The sequence below is a fragment of the Polyergus mexicanus genome, unplaced genomic scaffold (assembly GCF_030449975.1).
Source record: "Polyergus mexicanus isolate NDT 795.1 unplaced genomic scaffold, iyPolMexi1.0 SCAF_7, whole genome shotgun sequence".
NCBI classification, from domain to species: domain Eukaryota; kingdom Metazoa; phylum Arthropoda; class Insecta; order Hymenoptera; family Formicidae; genus Polyergus; species Polyergus mexicanus.
In genome coordinates this window covers 4,141,570-4,163,506 of record NW_027223327.1, presented here as the reverse complement: position 1 = coordinate 4,163,506, position 21,937 = coordinate 4,141,570, and the positions used below count along the sequence as shown (strand labels likewise).

General features: G+C 39.4%; 1 protein-coding gene across 1 annotated transcript in view; it reads left to right on the top strand.

Moving 5' to 3' along the window:
* The first annotated feature begins 277 nt into the window (after positions 1-277).
* Positions 278-21,937, top strand: part of LOC138934883 (fat-like cadherin-related tumor suppressor homolog) — a 114,110-nt gene continuing 92,450 nt past the window's right edge. The window contains exon 1 of the mRNA XM_070299032.1: positions 278-746. The gene's annotated coding sequence lies outside the window, so the exon portion shown is untranslated. The remainder of the gene's footprint in view (positions 747-21,937) is intronic.

The following is a 21,937-nucleotide window of genomic DNA, read 5'->3' as shown; positions in this document are numbered from 1 at the left end:
AGGCGGTCGGCAGGTGGGGAACAGAGGGTAACGGACTATAGAGAAGAACGGCATCGAGAGTACTAAAGAAAGGGAATACAGAGCGAGTGAGAGAGAGAGAGAGAGAATGTGTATATCGTGCGAGTCGTTTAGAGCGCGACGGTATGAGAGCGAGAGAGAGAGAGAGAGTGACAGAGAGAATGTGACGCAGCGGGTGGGGGATCGCAAGAGTGGGGAGAGACTCGTCTCGCTCGGCGCTCGCGGTTCGCGGTGGCGCCGCCAGTTTCAGGTTGCCGCTCCGACGAGACAGACGTACGTTCGCAGCGGTCGCTCGCTTCCACGTGGAGGCAGAGCTCCCCGGAGCCGCCGATGTGTTTCTTACCGCGCGCGTTTACGGGTGATCAAGCGGCGACGTTGAAAATCGATTAACGATATCGCGTCTCGAGTTTTGTTTTGTTTTTTTTTTTCATGAATCGCGATGGACGTGTGAAAGTGAATATTTTTCGGCAGCAAGAATCACGCCGTACTCGCGGATAACTTCATAGTGCGGTGACGTACGATCGCTTCGCGCGTTGACCGTTAAGTGAGACTCGGTGGACGATACGCGAGTGGAATTATACCAGGAATTTGGATTACTTGAAACACGATACATCGCGTTGCGGAGAGATAGAGAGAGAGAGAAAGAGAGAGAGAGAGTGAGAGCTGTGGTCGTCGCTGCATTGTGTACGAGGGGACGGTCACCGTTGCGGGGATCGAAGGAGAACAAGGTCAGTGTCTTTGGTGTGTTTCTTTCTTCCGCGAGACAAAGGCGCGTTCGATTCTCGCGATGTCGTGTCTGTACACCGGTATAGCGGTTTGAAATATACGCGAAACCAATGTAAAGCGAGAGGACGAATAGTTGGTATTTCATTACGATAATGTATGTTGAATTACGGATCGCGGAATATGCATTATGAATATTATCGTGCCAATATATCTCGGTTCACAAAATGGCCGGTTGATCTTTTCTTTTGCCGTTAAACTTTTGAATACGTTACTTTAACAATATGGCGTCCTCGAGTAACGATTGAATCTCTTCGATCTTCATCGCGATATTTTTTTTTCCATTTAAGAGAAAACCGACGATGAAAAGCGATCGACAATGATCGATAAGTATCACGGTTCGAAAGCATCGATTATTCACGCGCCGGTCTTTATATTCGCAGCATAAAATTGCTTTTAGTCAACAAAACCGACGATCGTCCTGTCGCGGAATATTCGAACAAACCCGCGTTCGACGCGCGATCTTCACCGAGCAAGTTTTCGGAGAAAATCTCGCTGCGATGGATTTCGGAGAAACACTCGCTCGCTCTGAGTGATTTTCTTTTTATTGCTCTTTCAAGAACTAGATTTTGCGAGCTCGCACAAGCGTGCAAATTACGTCGTATATTTTTTATCGAATTAATTTTGTTGCGAGAAAAGAAATTATTTTAATGAATTCGTCTTAAACGATTTTAGACATTTAGATATAGCAATTCGCGAAGACGCGATAGTCTTAATATATATTTATCATCACTAAGCTGAAAATAAATACAATTTTTGATATTTCGAAACGAATAGTGATTTTTTATACGCAGCTCAATTTTCGTCGCTTTTCTGAATATGAAAACGGAAGAACGAAAATGCCGTTTGTTTTTATCTAAATTTCGTTAACGCGAGCATGTTGATAAATATCCGAATGTATATTTTTTTGTCGTCTCGTTTAATACATAGTGTTGTATACGCAAATTTATTTACATCGTTCGACAATTTATTTAAGTCTACGCGTTTTATGCTGAGCAGGATGTTCGTGCAATAAAAAATACACTGTGTACTACGTGTCAATTATTATTCGAAAATTACTACCTACATTAATTATATCGGTAAATTTCTAATAGTCATATACCGCTATAAAAATAAAAAATTGTACACGGTATTGGTTTATTAAAATGAAAATATTATACGAATGTATGTCGTGCTATGCAATATATTTATATATTTGATTTTAATATAAATAAACTCATTACAAAATATTTAGCTGAGCAAAACAAGTTGAAAATAATCAGAATAAATTTATTTGCTTTCTACAAAGCTTTGTACGCAGAACGAAGAGCCAGCATTCCAAGTTCTTTCTCCTGCGGAGATAATACACTGTTTACGCATAATGCGTATAATCTATTTATCCACATACGCGTTAAGTACAGACACGGTGTTGCGCGACGAATAATTTAAGCCGCGTAATTATAATATAATACTATCTGGCTTTAATATAATATTAATGCTCTACATCAAACGATGGTCGTCTTTATTTTCGCTCCGGTATATAATTTCTTCAAATCCTTTTTCTACAAATCACCGAGCCTCGCGTACCAGTTTTGTACGAGGATCCTCGAACTTTTTTTCGCGGAAAACGATAAGATGTTTCGATAAGCTCGGCGAGTTACTCCGGCTGTGCGTTCTAGCCCAATGTTTGTACGTATGTATGTGTGCTGCGCGAGTATCGGGGACGCGCGCGTGTCTGCTGCTGCGTGTATATCAACAAACCTTCGACGATGCCCGACTGCGTCGTGAGTCCGTATATGTGGGTACATTCGAGGCTCGGTGCTTGGCGGTAGGAGGGGGGATTCGGAGAAATAGTGAACCGAAGCGAAAATAAAAGATACAAGAAATCGTCGTTCTTCTTGCCTTTACCGAGCGATCGTACAATTTTATTTCGAAAACGTTTCTTTTTTTTTTCTTTTCCACTGCAATGCGCTGTGTTGGCGAGACATCTTTTACGTATCGGAGCAAATAATTGGAGGCTTTTGTATCTCTTATTCTCTTATTCATTCTTATTCGTTCTCACTTTAGAACAATAATGATAGAAATATATATGCGGAGAGAGAGAATATATATATATATCATAAATCTAATTTTGCGAAATAACTAATTTAAATTCGTGAATGCATCATCTTGTTTCTTTTTTATTTTATTAAGATTAATAATGCATAAATTTTGCCTCGCGACTATTAAATTGCGTCGCTGATTTTTTTTTTTCTTTATGACGAAAACCTTGAACGTATTTTGTTGCGAAGAAACAAGTTTGATGTTCGGTGAAAAACCAGTTCTTTCTTCATTTCGTTCCCGACGAGCAAAACATTGGATGGAATTTATCGAAAAGTCTACAGATTTTATCGTGATAAGCATATATGTGTGTATTGTAAATTTTCGATATTGTCTATATTTATCTATATTTATGTTAAACAAGATTGTTACGTATAAACTGGAAATTATTAGAAAAATGATGATTAATTTTTCTTCCTGGATTTAATCTCGGCGTTCATTAAAAATATGCCGTGAATGAAATCGTAATACGTATCGCTTTTCCGCGTGGCAAAATGTAGCAGATGCGCGTTGTTAGTAGCAAAGTAAAAGCAGTTCGAGGTAAAAGTTTGCGCGACGCTTTTTTAACGCCTTTGCAAGGCTGCTGAACTTCGTAGACTTTTTGTAGATTCGCAAAGAGAATACAAATGCGTTTTACATTCGCTGCTAAATAACGATTGCACGCAATTGAAACGCGAATCGTCTTAAAAATCTTCCTCTTTAGAAATTCTGATTAATATATATTATATATACGCGCAACCGATAAAATGATAAAGTAAAAAATATAAAAAGTATAGACTCGACTGTGCTTCGTTGTCTGCATATTCTCACAAATCATTGACGTTACGATGCGTTTATACATTATTGAATTAAAGCTGTTGCTTCCTCTAATCTAACCGATAGTATCTAGTCAGTTTGATTGCAGCTATTGTCATTTCCTTATAGCTTAGTAACTATGCAACATCTGGCGTCTCGTTAAAAGTTTACAAGCCCTTTACCTCGATCGATGCGGCAAAGGAATGCACGCAAAAAAAAAAAAAGGTACCTCTATAAATTTCAGATTATGATGGATTTATATGCACTTGAGATATCGTCATAAATGACTCTAATAACTAACGTTAATAGAGCCTTGATTTTTTCAAGATATATTTGGAATAACTATTTGCCGGTTTATTTAAGCTTGCAATCACTTTGCGAAATGAAATATTTATGCAAAAGATATAAATCAAGTGTATGCAATGTTCTTAATCTTATATCGAAAATATAAATCTCAAAATCGCGAGAATAATATTAAACGAATTGAGAAATGATGGCCTTTTTGCGATCGCTCGACTGTCAAATTGCGTCCCATATAATATGTCATTGCCCTTTAATTATAATGACGATGTTATACGGGTATGAGTCGGATATTTCTGTTGCATCATCATGTCGATATACGACATGCCATTAAACGTCGAACAGACATAGTTTCCGTGAGTGCTTTGACCCATTCCATTCGCGTTCGCATGTTAACGCCGCTTCGTTAATTACACCTTGTGAGATTACGAGCGGGGACAGGTGGCTCCGACGATTAGCCATTGTCCATCCTGGAACGAATAGGCTTAAGCATCGTCGATAAGTATTGATTAATGTACTCCGTGCGTCGATGGGCGATCGTAACATTTTAGCTGAATGAAAAATTAGCTTATCTTGTCGGAGAAAACTTTTTAACTTTTTCTTTCGTGATCGCAACAGTATCTATCGTGTGACCATTCGAGAAGCTTCCCGATTCAAACATTCCACTTTCTCGACTGTCGTTCTATAATTTATTATATCTCAGGTCTATCCTAAACACCTGCGCGTTATTGAGGGAATACTTTTCGAAGAAACAACATATGTAAAATATTCATAGATGATAACTGTGTATTTTTCATTTAAATCAAAGACATGAATATTATTTTTTCAACGGAAATTCATCATTGCTAGTAAATTCGATTGTCAGAAAAATAAATGTATTAGGTGTCTTGCGAGTCACATTTGCGCCTGTAACGGATCGTAAACTCAAGGATGACGATAAATATGTCGGTAAAAGGTCGCCCGAAGAATATAAAGGCAACACAACGAAGCCTCTCGTTTGACGTGCAGGAGCAGCTGGCGCGTCCTCTTTTCTATCCTGCGGTCAGAAAAAAAAAAAATGGTGATCCTCGAGAGTAAATCTAATTTTACGAAGGAAAGCGAACCGCGAACGCGATATTTGCCCCGACAGCCATGCGGAGTTGACGTTGCAACGTTCATTTTTACACCCGAGCCCGAGAATGCCGGGGTTTCAACTCGGACACGATTCGGCGCGTATTTATGAAACCAGTCGTATCTCAATCTCAACGGAGATTGTCGCTCGTTGGTCGTAAAATAGCTCGATGTATGCGCAAAACACATTCCATCGCGTGTGCGCGCATTAATGCGTACAAGTGTGTCTATGACTAGTATACAGTAAATTTATGATAACCCACCAAGAAACTTTGCTCATCGCGGAATTGAAAAACCGCAGAATGGAAAGTTTCGCATAACGAATTATAATCTAACTTGACTATAACATAGTTTATTAATTTTAATTAGAATCCATATCTCTGTCTTTCTCTTTTCTTTTTTTTCTTCATATTTTGTTTTGAGCTATTTTTATATCGTATATAATTTTTAATATCGCATCAATATTTATCTATGCATGAATAATTTCTAACGTTATCAATAAACATTAATATTGATTTCAAGATATGTATGTGCATATATTAAAACTACTCGATATTGGATAAGTCGGTACATCACAGATTTAAACTAAACATCGTTTTTCATTCAGTTTTTCATTCCATCCATTTGATCAACCTCACCGTGTATGAGCAAAGGGGAACGTTGCTCCCCCTCTCTCTCTCTCTCTTTCTCTCGTTCGTCTTTCACAACGTGTGACGTTTATTCGGCTCGAATATCACGGTATCTGTATGCGTTATTTCTATTTCTATTTCGCTGAATGTTTTCGATAAAAGAGCAGACAAGGCTGATTCAATTACGGTGTAAACTAATTGGATTTTATCTGGAAAAGACGACAGATTGCGTTACAACTTACATGAGCTTGTTCGTAAACACAATCCGAAATGTCACTCACGTTCTTACGAGTATTTGCGAGAGTCCGTTGCAATCCGATGCAAACTCGCCGCCACTTATGCCGTAAGCAGAGCATGAAAAAGGTAAAGAACGTGCACGCGTGCACTTATCGGGGGGGGGGGGGAATACGTGAAATACTCGAGATATATACATGCGCATGCTCCACATGTGTTGAGAAACGTGAAACTGGTGTCGCCGCGCGATTTACCTGACCCGACTTGACTCGACCCGGTCTTAAGATTTTCCGGATCGTTCAATATTCTACGAGTAGATGCTGGAACTTTGCGACTCGGTCGTTATCCCGGCGAATTTTACTATTATATCTTATCGGTTAGTTACGCGACCGTCGGTCGGTTTTCCCGCCTCGGAGACACTCTCGATCGCCAACGCAATCATTTTTATGGTATTTTATGATTGCGCATATATATTGTTTCGAATTGACTTGTGCGTTGACATGTAACGCTACCTCCCGATAATCCAAGGAATCTTCGAGAAAAGACGACGATTTCGTAATCGGTGAAATAAACGACATAGAAGAACGGATCTGACAGCTTAATTTGAATTCCAATAATTGTTTCGCACGGCGTGACGAAACAATGTTATTGAAAATCGACTACATTATTATTCGAATTCTATGCATAATTTTTTTTTTCTATAAATAAAAAGAGCTACATTTATCGGATAATTTTCTCTTATAAATAAAAAGGTAAAAAATGAAAATTATTATTATTTTGAAAATTACTTTTTAAATACACAGCGTAAATGTTGTCGAATGAGTTTTACGCGAGATTTAAAATCAGAAAAAAAAAATTGAGTTATCGAATATTTATTGGCGATTATTGACTGTACACAATAGCGATAACGCCGATGTTTGAGATATACTTGGGAGAAAATCTCTTCCAGCAGTATAGGCGGATAATCTCAAACACCTGGCATTGCGAAGGACTTCCCATCAGCAGGTATAAATCCTGCTCTGGGAAGCGAAGCGAAACTGCCTGCTTCTTTGTAACAATACACCCGTGATAAATGATCGTACTGTGTTTGCGCTGCTCTCGAAAAATTATTTACCGCCGAAAGTTTCGAGAACGGAGAGAAGGGAAGAATTAATTACGCGAACGCGGCTCGACGGGGAATTATTATCTCCGGTATTTTTTCCTTTAAAGTTTGGATCGGGCAGGATGCGATCGGATTATTTATTTTACGTTTCTCTCGGCTTTTATTTCCCCGTGTAGCGGCAAACGCGGCGAGAGAAGGGGAGGGACACGCGCGACCTTTAAAGAGTTATTTAAACTCAAATTCACTGTCGCGCAGCTTTGCTGTCTTCAATGTGCAATTTGTTACATAATGACTTGCTGTATTTCTTCTTATTTAACGCTCGTGGATCGACAACCGCCGAGCCGAAGAATGTACAGCTTTGAAGCAATCTTGACAGTTAATTTCCTGAATGGCAGGAAAGGAAAGAGAGATACGGAGAGTTGCATATATACAGCGAATAATCGAATACACATATTTCATTATACATCGATTGCATGTACTTATGCCGGAATCTATACGTATTTCAATTACGAAAATATGTATGTATATTTTTTGTATGTTTATTTATGGCGAATGAAATTGGGCCATCCCGAATCAATACTACACATATCGCATCTGTATATTTAAATTAACGGAAATATAATTTTATATTTTCAAACTTATATAAAGCAAACTTATATAGCATTGTTACGGAAATAAAATGTGTATTTCGCGTAAACCATGTGATAACAGGTCCAATCGATATAATTATTCGATAATAAATAAAACTCTAACAAAACGATTTTTTAATCATATACGTATAAATATATCGTTTTGTAATATTATTAGCGAATGAATTTATCGCATTGCGTCCATTCGCGAACTCTGCCGCTGCCGCGTTCAATCCGTAACGCGACAAATTGTCCGATCGCGTTTGCGTGTAAGCGGATTTAGTAGCCTTTTGTCTGACAGCGTTGAGGAGATTACGATAAAACAATAATATAGAAGCCAGAATGGAGCAGTGGAGAAGCGAAATTTATATATTTTTATATGATAGATATACGGGCTTGTTGATAATTCGAGGCACGATTGCATTAAAACTATATTTGCATGTGCCACTCGTTCAGCAGAGATCGCTCTCATTCGCCGGTGGGTCAATGCATTTTTGAAATGAATAGAGATCAGAGTTTCTCGCCGGACGAAAAACTGGACGGATTTTTTTTGTAGGATATTCGTCCCACGATCAGTATCATTTATTATGCAATTTTGATAACTGCAGCGTAGAATGAAACAGCCGGCGACTTCGGCGTGCGAAAGCTGCGCCAAATGAGAAATAAATCCGCGCGGAAATTGTAGTGTCGAACGAGAAATATTTTTCGTAAACTCATTTTTCGTATATTTTATTTTATGTATTCGCATAGAGCGGAGAGGAATTTATTTCTCCAAGTTTACTAGATTTTGCTATGTCTCTCGTTTTAAAATTAAAAGAGAAAATAATAAAACAACTTCACACACACGCAATTCGTGAAACATAGAGATTATTCTATTTAGAAGCGACAGAGACTTGTCTAAATATAGAGAAGTGAATAAATTGACGATAAGCTTAAGAAACGCGGCTGCAGAGAAGAGGATATATATTTTTAACACGCTCCTCAAAACACCGTCGGCATCATCCTCATATACATTCCCATGCTAAATGCTTTTATTCTGTATGATTATTTCACCATATAGTTTAATGCTATGGTAAGATAACGTTCAATATACCATATACATTTGAGAAATCATTAAAAGAGTATAGAAAGATTTGTGAAAGGAAATATCTCTTTGAAATATCATTAAATTTTCTGCGAAAATCTTCTTACTTTATAAATATATTCGTATAGCTTCCGAAATTACATCCTACCCTTTTTTTTTTTTTTTAGTGCGTACCATTAAAGCTTACAATTTATATATCTATTCTGTATTTGAATAATGATATTTCTTTTACAATACGGTCTCGATAATGAGAGCGATTGGATACGGGAAGCATACCTATTTTATCGAAGAATCTCTAATGTGTATACACAAAAGCCTCGAGAGTAACTTTAGCTGAACGTGATTACGCTGATTGTTGAGAAAAAATCCTCGACCGGAATGTGCGACGCTAGCAAGAATCTTGCACGATCCTTAGTTAGTAAATTAATAACGTGGAAATGAACATGTGAGGCTAAAACTCTCTTCTGCAGTCTATAACGAAATCAGAACATCGAAGATTGGTCTGCTGTGAGCGATTACGACGGAGGGAGAGAGAGAGAGAGAGAGAGAGAGAGAGAAAGAAACGAAGACGTCGGAGATGGGTGATAGAGAGAACAGAAAGGTGTGGCAGAGAAAAAGAGAGTGGTCCATATGCCTGGGCCAATTCAGCGCGCAGGGCGCAGGCTTCGACGATAATTACGTCATAAAAAAATAATAGCTCGACCGGTTTCGCGTTGTATCCCCGCTGGGTTCGCGAGAGATCGTTTGTATGCGGTAAAGAATAACGAACGGCTTTCCTCGCGTAGCATCGACTGATCGTCGCCAATCATTTTCTCCGCGCGAATACCATCGATCAATGTTTCACGATAACATTTCCATCACATTTCATTGAGGTACAAGATTTTTTTAAAGAGAAAGATTGAATAATATATCCAACAAAACCTATAAATGTATTATATAATAAAATATATAAAAATTTATAATAAATTTATTTAACAATATATAAAATATTTAACAAAAAGTACTGCGAATATTAGAATTTGTCAATAGAATATGTTATTAGAGAGAGAGTGCGATATTATATATTAATACTAAAAATATTAGATATAAAATAAAATTTCTCTCTCTCTCTCTCTCTCTCTCTCTCTCTGTCTCTCTCTTTGAATATAAAAGTCTTTACGTCGTGAGAGAGACATTCTGACTACTTCGACTCGATTGCTATATCTTTCGCTTGAATATTTCCAACAAGTATAAAGCACATTCCGTTTGGAGAAATTATATTTTTATAAAAAGTATCTTCTAAAAGAGGATATTATAGCCGGAGGATATTATACACAAAGCTTCTCGTCTTTACTTTTCTCGAGTCTTGCACGATCGCTTCCTCCGCTTATGCACTTCGCGATGTCAATGGCGTCGCCGGTGGCCAGCATCGAAGAAACCCACGCGTATCCCCCGTGCATACCAAAGCAATACCCAGTGCTCCTCAAACTATTGAATATTGCGAATCGGCAGACTTGTTATAAATTTCAAACAATTGAAATGTCAACGAGTCGATAAAAACTTTGTAAAGTTCTCGCTGCAATAGAAAAGATTGCAATTATCCAATCGACATTATGGGAATTATCGCGTTAAGAACTGTTTTAAATAATATAATCGCAAGGTATCGCGAACATGACAGATGTATGATCCATAAAATTAAGCATACAATTTTGGGTCCAAAGAAGCACGAACGGACGGGCGCGTGTCTTGTTTCTCTCTTTTTTTTTTTTTACTCTGATATATATTTAATTTATAAACTCTAATTGAGAAACTTGGAACTGGTGTCGCGGACTCGTACTTTACGTAGTGTTGAATCTAACCCACGTAATCCTGTTATCGAGCCAACCGGTAGGCGCGCTCGCTCGCTCGTAGAACGTGTATGTAACTAGCACCGCAGCCTTAGCCGCGCGACTCGGAGTGACAGGAAATCGCCGGTTTAAATTAGAGACAATAACGTACCGCGAAGAGCCTCGGTTACACGGTTACACGCACCCGGGTAGAGAAGAGCACCGGCGGCGGATTACGACGGCGCACAGCTGCAGCCGCAGTAATAAGCCCCCTCGCTAATTTGCTTCCCTAACGCGATACATCGCCGAGGTACCCAGCCAACAGCTCTCCGTTAATCCTGCGGGCCCCTTCGTTCGTTTTTACGCCACTGCCGTTGTCTTACGTAAACGGTGCGCCGGCCCGCGGTTTCGCCGTCCGTTCCCTGCAAACGACGTAGCCGGAACGTACGGGCTACTCTAGGGCGTGTTTTAATCCGGGAGGATGGCGTACAAGTAATATAGTGAATTTATTAATTGCGTCATATAGGAAGTCGCGTCGAGAGAGAAGCAGTGGGTAGCATGGTAAACGTCTTGGTATCATGCTAATATGTTGCATGTGTCATTAACATATTATGCTAATTTGTGCGCGATGCTGCAGTTACTTCGTCTTCGGTTGCGTTTAGTTTTCCGGTATGTCGGCTCGAGAATGGGGAAAAAAAAATAATTCTCTCATATATCATGAGAATGTAATTTAATCAAATACTGAAATTGTAAAAAAGGTGAGCTTTCTCATATCCTAGCAAAGTTACGAGCGGATTAACATATTCACGTTACTTGCGCATAAAAAAGAAAAAGGTGTACTTTATTCCGTTCGTAATATGTATATGACATACAGTTTATATAAAAATATTTGTGTCGATATTTGTATTGACAATTCATATCCTGGTGGGTATAATGAAAAACCATAGGAAATCTGCTTCTATAGTTTTCCCAAGGACATTTGCTTTATTTGTTCGAGGAGCATTTTATTGCCCACAGTGGAGTACCATGACTGTAATAAATCTCATTGTTTTAACGGGACTACAAATTGGAAATATAAATTTCAAATAATATTAGACATGTTGATTCTATAAAATAAAAATATCATGAGAAAAGTGATATTTGAAAAGTGAAATATATATGTAAAAAAAAAAAAAAAAAGGCGAAATAATTAACAAATATAAATTATATTGAATTTGAAAATCTCGTGAAACTTTTTTTCTAGATAAATAAAAAAAGAAATAAATTTAATTATATATATATACAGCAGAGAAAAAAAAGTTTTAAAATTTACGTTTGGGAACATACAATATTTCGAATTATTTTTCTTTTTTTTGGGGGGGGGGGCTTAAATTATACAGTACTTTTGATACAAGATGAAGCAATTCTCAAAAAATCGATTTATTTCAAAATATTCTGTTAAAACAATCCATCATACTGCGTTGTTATATTTATAATAAAATAAAAATATAATTGTAGTAGCGCAATAAAAAGAAACCGGTCGAGGTGTTTCACGTTAACACACATATACAGATATACGAAAGATTAGAGATACGCGCAATACGTATAGATATGCGTACATGTGGTGTCGTCAAACTGTCGCCGACATTGTTCCCGAGCAGACGGATTACGTGTCACTTGAAGAAATTTCACGTTATTTCTGGAGTACACGTAATATTCGTCTTAATGTATATGAGATCTTCTTTCAAAATTTTACATTTGTTTTATAAGTGGTATTATGTGACATCTTGCGCTTTCAATTATTTATACGTTTAATGAGCAGATTGTCTTTAAAGCTATTAATTATACTATAAATAATTATCACTTTTCTTTTTTTTTTAATTTTTTTTTTACGGCATATATGAAATTCTTATTAATAATTTTAATTTCGACAATAATTATGAAATATATATATATATATATATATAAATTTTCTAAGCTCCGGTATCAGATTAAAAATAAAGATCGTGTCGCGATTATGTGCGAGAGATTAATCCACTGTCAAATATAATAAACTGTTTTATCCTTTTTTGTCCGATCCAAATCTTTAACGTGCAATTACGGTACAGGTTTTGATTTCGAATCTGATACGGATTTTACATGATATTGCGGTTAACATGGTAACGGGAAGAAAAGATCGTCACTGGCCGTGAACCAGTGCTTTTTTGGACTTGGGGCTCTGCGGGGAAATAAACTTTCTCACCCGGGCGGCGTTTAAATTATTACGTGATCACGAGACGTGATGGGAGAAGTTTCTTCCTCGGCGAGATCGTCGTCGGCAGTTTTTATTCCGAGTTAATCCCGGCCGCATAAAGTTTACCTCTAGTTTATAGCATCGGTTGCACGCGCGTGCGCTTTGACGAGCTCGCGTGCGAAAGCACAAGAGCAACGAGAGCCTCGTTATATTATAAATTTCTAAATCGGCTTTAGGGGAGAAGGTGACTTTTGAATTCGTACACTCCGCGATCTTAATCCATATTTTTTTTTTTTTAACGAGCGACCGCAAAAATAGCGGGCGGATAATTTAAATCATTAATATGAGATCGTTGTGAAACAACTTCTTTGATAATCATTATGGGGGTTCCTCGTATCCCGTCGGCAAGATAGGATCCACAGTGGAACGTAATTGGTTCAAGAGAAAAGAATCATTTACGGTTGGACCGCTCTGCCAATTATTCATACTCGTGTCCGACCGATACGCATGATTAATGATAAAAGAGTAGGCTCGTCGGTGGACCACCTCGATTTCTCGCAGGCACCACGTTCTTACGAGCCCTTGATAGTCGAGGAGCTACCATGAAGGAAAAAAAAAACCGGATATATGTACGCGTATGGAATATATCGCGTTATCGAGAAAGTTATAATGAAAAATAACTTTCTCGAGAGGGAGCGATACAAGTAACGCAGGCAACTCGAATTTCCACACCTTCGTCGGGCGATGTTTGTTGGAAATGTATTGTTCAATCATCATACGAAATGTTCGGTAATTTTAGCATTCGAATTATGCAATTGGAAAGAGCGATAATTTTCCGTCTGCAAAGACAATTCTTTTTTTACAAGTATTTATCGAATTAAAGTCTCTAAAGTCAATACACAGAATCGATACAAAATCTATTGTACGAAAAGAATTACAGAAATCTCCGATCAAGATCTATGCGCAACGACGCTAAGAAACGCATCCGGGATAAAACGCGACGCGCTTGCAATAATGACGTCTTATATAATGTCAGTTTTTCACGTTTATATTATACGCGCTCGGAACTTGACCGTCGTATCGTAACGCGATACTTGGCGCATTCTTTATCACTCGCGGCGGTACGGAAGGAGAGAGCAGGCCGTGCGAAGAATAGCACGCTATAGAGATATACTCGCTTTGGCTGCTCGCGATAAAACTTCATGAGACTGCACGAGACTGCATAGCTGCGAGTCATGACAGCACCGACGTGGAATCCGGCGGGGCTGACCGTATGCGCCGCGACCCAGCTCACCGACTGTAATCCACCATCATTACCGACATCACAGAGAGCTCGTTAGTCTCATTTATATTCACGTTGCAACTTATATATCTCGCCAAGTAGGAGGAAGTTGAAACACACGGGACCGTCTCGTGTGGTCCGCGCCAGGCAATGTCCCCTATCTTGCCGCGATAGCTGACGAAGTATATTTTTAAAACCCGTTCGCGCGCATCTCGTCTCGTCAGCTGACAGTTTTTTAAGCGGCTAATAACCACTCGTCGACCGATAATTCAATTTATCAAAATTGATTACGCCAGTCACTCGATGAAATGTTATGAATTTCGATGACACACCGAGGGCACGCGCGCGGGCATACAAACGCGCAGACGCAGCGTGTATCGATACTGATAAGATTATCGGGATTGGATTTGGATTGGTACGTTATTTTGAAAGAATGGTAATCGGCGTGTTACGTCATTAATCATGTGCCAGGGAAAGATGTATTATCCGATAATCTGTATACGTAAATGACTTTGAATGGCGCGACTGCTCATCATCCTTCGGATGAAGGCGCGTTATTGCTACGTAGCTATGAACGGTACAGGACGCACAGCAGCCATAATTCAGCACGAGAGAGAGAGAGTAGGTAGGGACTCCCGCACGCGGAAGTTTGATTATTCCGCATTCGCTGTCATCCGTATACCGTCGTCGCATCCCCTTTGTATTCCGTCCCTCGAATTTCCCCGAGGTTTGACGCAACTGTAATTGGTCGAATGCGCGGGAAAGTCGATTATATCTCGACGAATATATCGATGCCATTCGTGATGGAATCGGCGAATTGGTAAAGCTTTATCTTCGAGCAGTGGATTATTGTCGCAAATTATCTCGGAACGCTATCTCGGAATGTGTGTAGAAAAATTACGAAACGGCATCCGAAAAATTGCGCTCCTTAAATGGATTAAATTGGCGCGCGTATGTGTATGTGTTAAGTACATCCGCGATCATATTCAAATATCACTGCTTTTTATTTTACATATACATGCTTATTTTTTTAGAAATAAAATTCCTATCTCTTTCGCATGCGTAAGCGATCGTTTCATCGAAGAGAACATGACAATAAAATACGACTTGCATTTTCCTGGCATCGTTCGTTATTGTCGCAAGCTGCGAGGCTGCACCGCGTCCCCTGAGAGGGAGCGCGAAATTACTATCCAACTTTGGTCGAGAGCGCGGGACTACCCTTTTATCGTCTCTCTCTCTCTCGGTGCTTCGGACCTCGCGAAGTCTCGTTTATTACATACCCACCCTCATTGGAGCGACTGCTATCCCGCAGGGGTGCGCGGACCCCATCGCATGACTCATCTCGCGTAAGTTCTATTACCGGAGGCGGCCGTAAAGATGCTCCCTAACGACAGCGTGTCGCGATGCATCTCGGATCCCGATACGCAATGAAACGGAATTACGGAGCGTCCGGTGGTGTGGGTCTCGGCTTTTCCGTCCCCTTCCAACATTTTTCGCGCGTCAGCTTTTAGTCTTCGTACGCGCCGGTCGCGAAGCTCGTAACGTCTCGTGCAAAAGACAAAGGAGAAATTCGTTATCGGTGCGTTTAGGATGAAACGGGAGACTGCAGCGCGACGGTTAACTGCGACCAGTCAGGCAACACGATTCCGGTGTACGGTTTCCGGTTTATATACCTCGCGGTTACCGAGCCGCTCGTGCCCGCAAGCCCCCCCCCCCTCCCCCCCTCCGGCCTCTCTTCCTTCTTGTTCTATCCTATGCGAGCCTATTTTGCTGTCCAGCTTTGTTGTGTGAAATGACAAAGGCATTTTGTTCGACGAGCGTGTTGTATGCTCTCTCCTCCTCTCGCGCCAACTTTATTATAATGTTCCGTACGTATGCGCCACCGTCTGACACCCTCACTGTGACTATCCGCCATTTTTGAACGACGACAGATGCGTTTTCTGCTCGAGCAGCAAACAACGAAAATGCGAACCCCACAGACTCCATTGTTCGGATACGTGTTTACGAAGTTAATATCACTGTTTCCGCTGTTAGAGCAAAATTGGCTTTTCATTGTGCAAAAGCTCCCCTGATAACGCACGTCGTAATGTCGATTACGTTTCAAAATGCGATACGCTGTAAAAATAAAATGGGAGCGTGTGCTATTGATGGCAGCCATTTAATATTAATTATTTAGCTCGTTAACTGTAATTAAATTCTCTTTTTCTATTTGTGTTATCGTTGAAAATATAATTCGCCGAGAAAATAATCTATACGGGGGTGCTTTTTACGACACGAATTTAACGTATCCGTTCGATACATGAAAGATAGTTTTGGCTAATTTCTCACGAATATCCGATACAATCTACAATATTTCCGATAGTTTTGGCTACGTACCAGTGAGAAGGTCGGAAACGTGGTTAATTAATAATTACCTTTGACATGCCAGGATTTCACGATGAGACGCCGTTCTCAATTCTCCGACGAAAATTACGATCAACTTCTAACATACAAACTCGATCGTTCGCGATGACTTTAACGGGATGCTGTCGAAGCAGAACTTAATTGATGCATGATATAAAATTAAATTAAGTTTGACGTGTTCGATTTTAAAAAGTCTGCTGATAGCGAATTGTTTGTTCGCGTATAATAATAATAATTTATGCAAAAATGGGGCGTAATTGATAAATGCAAGTAATTGATAAATTTAGAACTGCAACTTGCACCGCGAAAGTAATAAAATATTTATCATCGTTTAGTCTGTAGCTATTCCGTCTTTTTTTCTATACTCCATCTTATATTACCATGTGTGGCTCATTTGCCAGACGCGACGAGCATTTCTACGAAGGGTTATCTTATCGTGACCACGCGTATCGAGTCACTCGCATCTATTGACTTGGCGCGGTCTTGGCCCGTTACCGGAGACGTTCTCCATATTTATCACGGCGAGTGATAACGGAGGCGCCATATCGATAGCGAGGATCACGATTATCGGAGGTATTTAAGCTTTTTATATAGATCTGTTCGTATAATATTTTTATCGGACGCGTGTATTAAATGTATATTCTTCATACTATGCTTTGCTTCTAAATAAATTATTAAACGTGAAAATTTAAAATTACGTTACACAATAAAAATATTAAAGAACACGATGGAACTTACAGATATGACATGATATTTGAAATATTTCTACAACGATTAAATCTATTTTATTTCGATGAAGTCTGCTTTTGCCGCACGCGCCTACGGAATTGCTAAGATCTTTTGCTTCCCCCTTGCATAATAAATATTTTGCATGCCAACGCCATGCGTGGGCCATTCGAACTTTAGATTTTAATCTGGCTTTGTTTCACACCGACAAGGTCGCCGCTCGTAGCGCGACCTCGATTCACAACAGACTCGTGAGTTTTATTTTTACATCGAACGTGCCTCGTCACCTTCACCTTCGTGGGCGGAGGGAGGGGGAGGGGAAACTCCCTAGGTAGGTTCAAGATCCCATGATAAACTTGTAATAAACTTTATTCGCTCTCGGGTTTCTTATGCCGTGGGGCAATTTCGCTTTAACTTCCAACAACAGCAAACCTAGGCAAACATGCGCGCATCTTGGGCAGGCGTCCTCGATTTATTCATCGATGTCACGAATCGAATTGACGCTGGTACTCGAAATGCCGGATTATCGGATTCATCGCGATACCCGAACGGGCACGAGTTCTCGCGTAAGTTATTATAACCGTGTTATTCGAGCCAGCGGCATTACAACTTCCCGAGGAAGAGCGAATCGCGTACGGAGTAATAAGAAGCATCGATGCTGAAACGATGCTAATTATTTGAGCGGGAAGCGCGGTCTTCTGCGTGTAACGGTATCTCCCGATATGAGGGTCGTATAACTCTCGTCATTACTCCGTAATTACCGTCAGTTAACTAATATTATAATTCGGCCGATATTAAAATAGAACTGGTACAGCCAATAACACTGTATTATATTATTGGTATATCCGCTGACCCATATTGGGCGATCAAATTTGCGGCACGTTTCCCATGACTCGATCGCTTCGTCGAGTTATCTCCGGGTATCGCGGACGTGTCTGAATCGATTTAATGTGAAAATCGATTTAAAACGGATCTACGCTATCTGAGAGAACGAAGGAATGTTTATTCGGTCATGTCTTTACAAATCCGAGTCTATAAAATACAATGCTAAGTCGCTTTTATATCCGCCGCGACGAAAGAAGGCAGTATAACTGCCGTTTCGGAAGAAGAAAGTTATCTCGTTTTCGCTGCAAATTGGTGACCGGGTGGTGAAGGTGCAAGAGGTGGTGCTTTCGTTCTGAAGATACAAAATAAGCCGGGCGAGTGTGCGTTGCCGGCGGACACCGTCGAGTTACCGCGAATACACTAATCTTAATTCCGTGTAAAGGAGCGGAGGGGAGGATGAGGAGAGGGATTATACGGGTCTCCGAATTTTCAGAGCCTTCAGGCCTTATACCTTCTAGTACCCTCGTGCTTTTAAACCTGCTTATTATCAACTTTTGGACACGTCGCCCGAAGTGCGACCTCCGCAATTTCTGCACGACATAATGTACGGCCACGAAATTTTCCCCGCTGATTACACATGAATCCGGTGTGAGATGAGTATAATCTTTAAATACACAGCACGCGGATACCGGCCCTCTCCTATCTCGGGAAATCTTTTTGCCAATATTCTGCTTTTTACCGCCGTATATACTTTTTACACGATACCTAACTCTTCTCGTATTAAAAAATTTTTTATTAACATGTATGTTGCTTAAAAAACTTTTAGAGAAAGAAACATATATATGTATAATTTTATTAAAATTATATATATATATATATATTGCAATTAAAAAATAATTCGTTATACTTTGAACAATGTATGTTTAAAATCTGCTTAAAATGAATTAAATTAAAGGAACTAATTAAATATGATTTAATTATATAGGAATGTAGCATTTTTATACGTAGTATGCAAAATGCAATATCGCGAAAGGAATTTTTTTAAGATTTGTAGATCAAATTTTTATTAATCAAATTATTACAGTACATTTGTGTTCCTTTCATCTACACAATTGTCATGGAAAATTCACGTATTTGCGGTATATCCACTGGTGTATTTACAGGAGGAAATGCATACTGGTTGAATGGTAATTAATATGAACATGCGACCGCAACATAGCGTTAGTTCAATAGACTAAACCGAGAGGAGCAAATCTATCGTGACAGTATATCTATCTTCGTGTAGGAGTTATGGTATACGATTCTGTCTTTCTATCGCGGTTCATTATCCGTATTATTTGTTCGATCTAATATTGAAATGAAAACGCGACATGCCACTTGATTCTGCATTTCATTAATACGAGCATTGGAAAATTAGCACGATTTAGATTTTTAAACGAATGCGTATTATGTTTAATTTATTCTATTTAGGCATTAGATGTTAGAATATTTTTTTTTTTTTTTATCATCGACGATTTAATTATTTTACGTCCAATTTTCGAACATTTGAGTCCCTCTCTGTGATTCAATATCGGCGAAATCAATCGCGAATAGAACAGTTTCTCCGGGATTCTAAATGGTCCGGCACATCTTGATCGTCAAAGATCATCAAAGTCGTCAGACTCTGGCGTTCAACTCTCGACTCGTAACTTCAAGTTTGCGGGCTGCTGGACGGGGGACTTGCTTTCACACGTAATGACCAAGTCCGAGCGTGGCCGTTTGCTCTATAGCCCTCTAGGTACATACTCGAGAGCTGTTGTAGGCACTTGGTCGAAGTCTCCGCAAATATGATTTCATGGTCTAAAGTCCCTCCGCAAGCGACCAGCTTCATCAAGAAATTAAGGTGGGTAGTTTCTCTTGTTAGTTGCCAACTGACGCGGCAAACTGAGAGATATGGAAGGGCACATGGTGCGAATCTGCGACATTGCGATCAGTTTATCGCAACACAATTATTCCATGAACGTTTCCGTCATATAGGACACATGTGTTGCTTTAAATTACGTATATGTTACATACATTTCATTTGAGCTTTTAGACGAGATGAATTAGAGCAAAAAAAAGTTGTTCATTTATGATTCGCATAAAATTCGCAAAAAAGGATAGCGGCCGGGGTGACGTTAAAAAAATAAATAAATAAAAACTTTTAGAGAGAGAGAGAGAGAGCCTCGAGCCAAAAACCTCGTATATTCACGCTGCAATCTCTGGTGTATATTAAAAAAGCTCTCGCAGCATGTCAGGGAAGAATTGTTAGCTGGCCAGACGCCGATTTAATGTCTGCTTGAACTACTACGGCCTCATTAAGGCTCACATTTACCGTACTCTCTGTCTCGAGGATAAGAAAACGGAAGAGGGAGACAACGAGATCGCTTCTTGTAAAAGCACCATTGCGTACTCTTGCTCGTTTCTGAGAGCAGGAAACAGAGATAGTAATCACCCCAACGTTGTTTTCTGTGATATTCTTCCTTAACGACGAAAAACACTAAGCGTAAAGATTCACTTCAGCCTCCGTGGATCCGTTATATAATGTTAATTTATATTTATCAGATTCTCATTGTTTCTAACAGGCTTCCGATTCAATTATTTCATAAGAATATAAAAAATAATTTGTGCAAATATAACGCTACGTATTACGCTTATATAATGCGAGATTCGCGCTAATCGTCAGTTAAATAGCGTTTTTCTATCTCGGAATAAATGATATTTCTCGTTCGGAATCCTCATTTACTTAATTAGCCACTCGCGCACTTGTTTGATTTTCCATTCTATTGTATTCGGCGATACGCAGCCATGCTATTAATAATTTCGTGCTAAACGAGCAGAATATTACCGGCAACTGTGGGCTTTTGACCTATATATTTAAATGCATATATTAATTGAGGCGGCTAGTCTTGCAACAGGCGTATTATTTACATAATGTTAATTTTGCATGCGATATCGGTTTCGCATATTATAACAGTATTCTCGCCGATACATTTCAAATCATTATTACTCGTATATCGGTGCGCTGCTGCTCCCTTCGTGTATAAAACTACCATACGTCCGTATTCGCGGGTTGGAATAGAATTTTCACGCTGATGCTTCCTCGTTGCTAATTCCTTATCTGGAATGACGCTACTGCGTTTACGTGGCGGAGATATTTAGTAACGTCGCGGCGAACGGAGCCGCGTTGCTTGTTGTGACGAATGAGCCGTATTACGCGCTAGACGTAGGATTTGCATTGCAAAAGCTACGCGTATTCGTGCGAGGCACGATCAGTGACTGTCTCGAAGCGCCATAAGTCGTCGGGCGTTTCTGTGTTTTCGCGTGATGTTTCTCGCCGTCTCTCTACGTGCCGGTAAATAATTGCGGAGCGACTGGACGGGGGCTTACAATGGGGCCGTAACAGCTGCCACGTCGCTTTCTTTCCTCCCTCTCCACGCTCGTCTGCTTTCCCTCCGTCGCACAGTTTCATCTTTTTATGGCTTTTAATCCGGTTATTAATACTTAAAAAATTCTTTGCAATTCGAATTAAAATCCATAAATAAACTGATTTTAAGCAACTCTTTGTCCTCATTCTAACATTATTACTATAGTCTCTAATATATATAATAATTATATATTTTTGGTGAATTTCATACAGATTGCAAACATATAATTTGCTAATTATAATCATGTACTACTTCAATTATTTAAAGAATTAAACGAAAGATAATCATATCGAATATCAATCTTGACATAAAACAGCAGAGAATTAAAAGAGATATAAAGGCATTATTTATTATAAATTAATTTTTCGCTATCTCTGTCTAGTTGTTTTTACTACTACGGAGTATGTGTGTATTGTCAAACAAAGCTCATTCCATAATAGACAGACTTTCATTCCTGCCAGTTGCTTGTTTCATC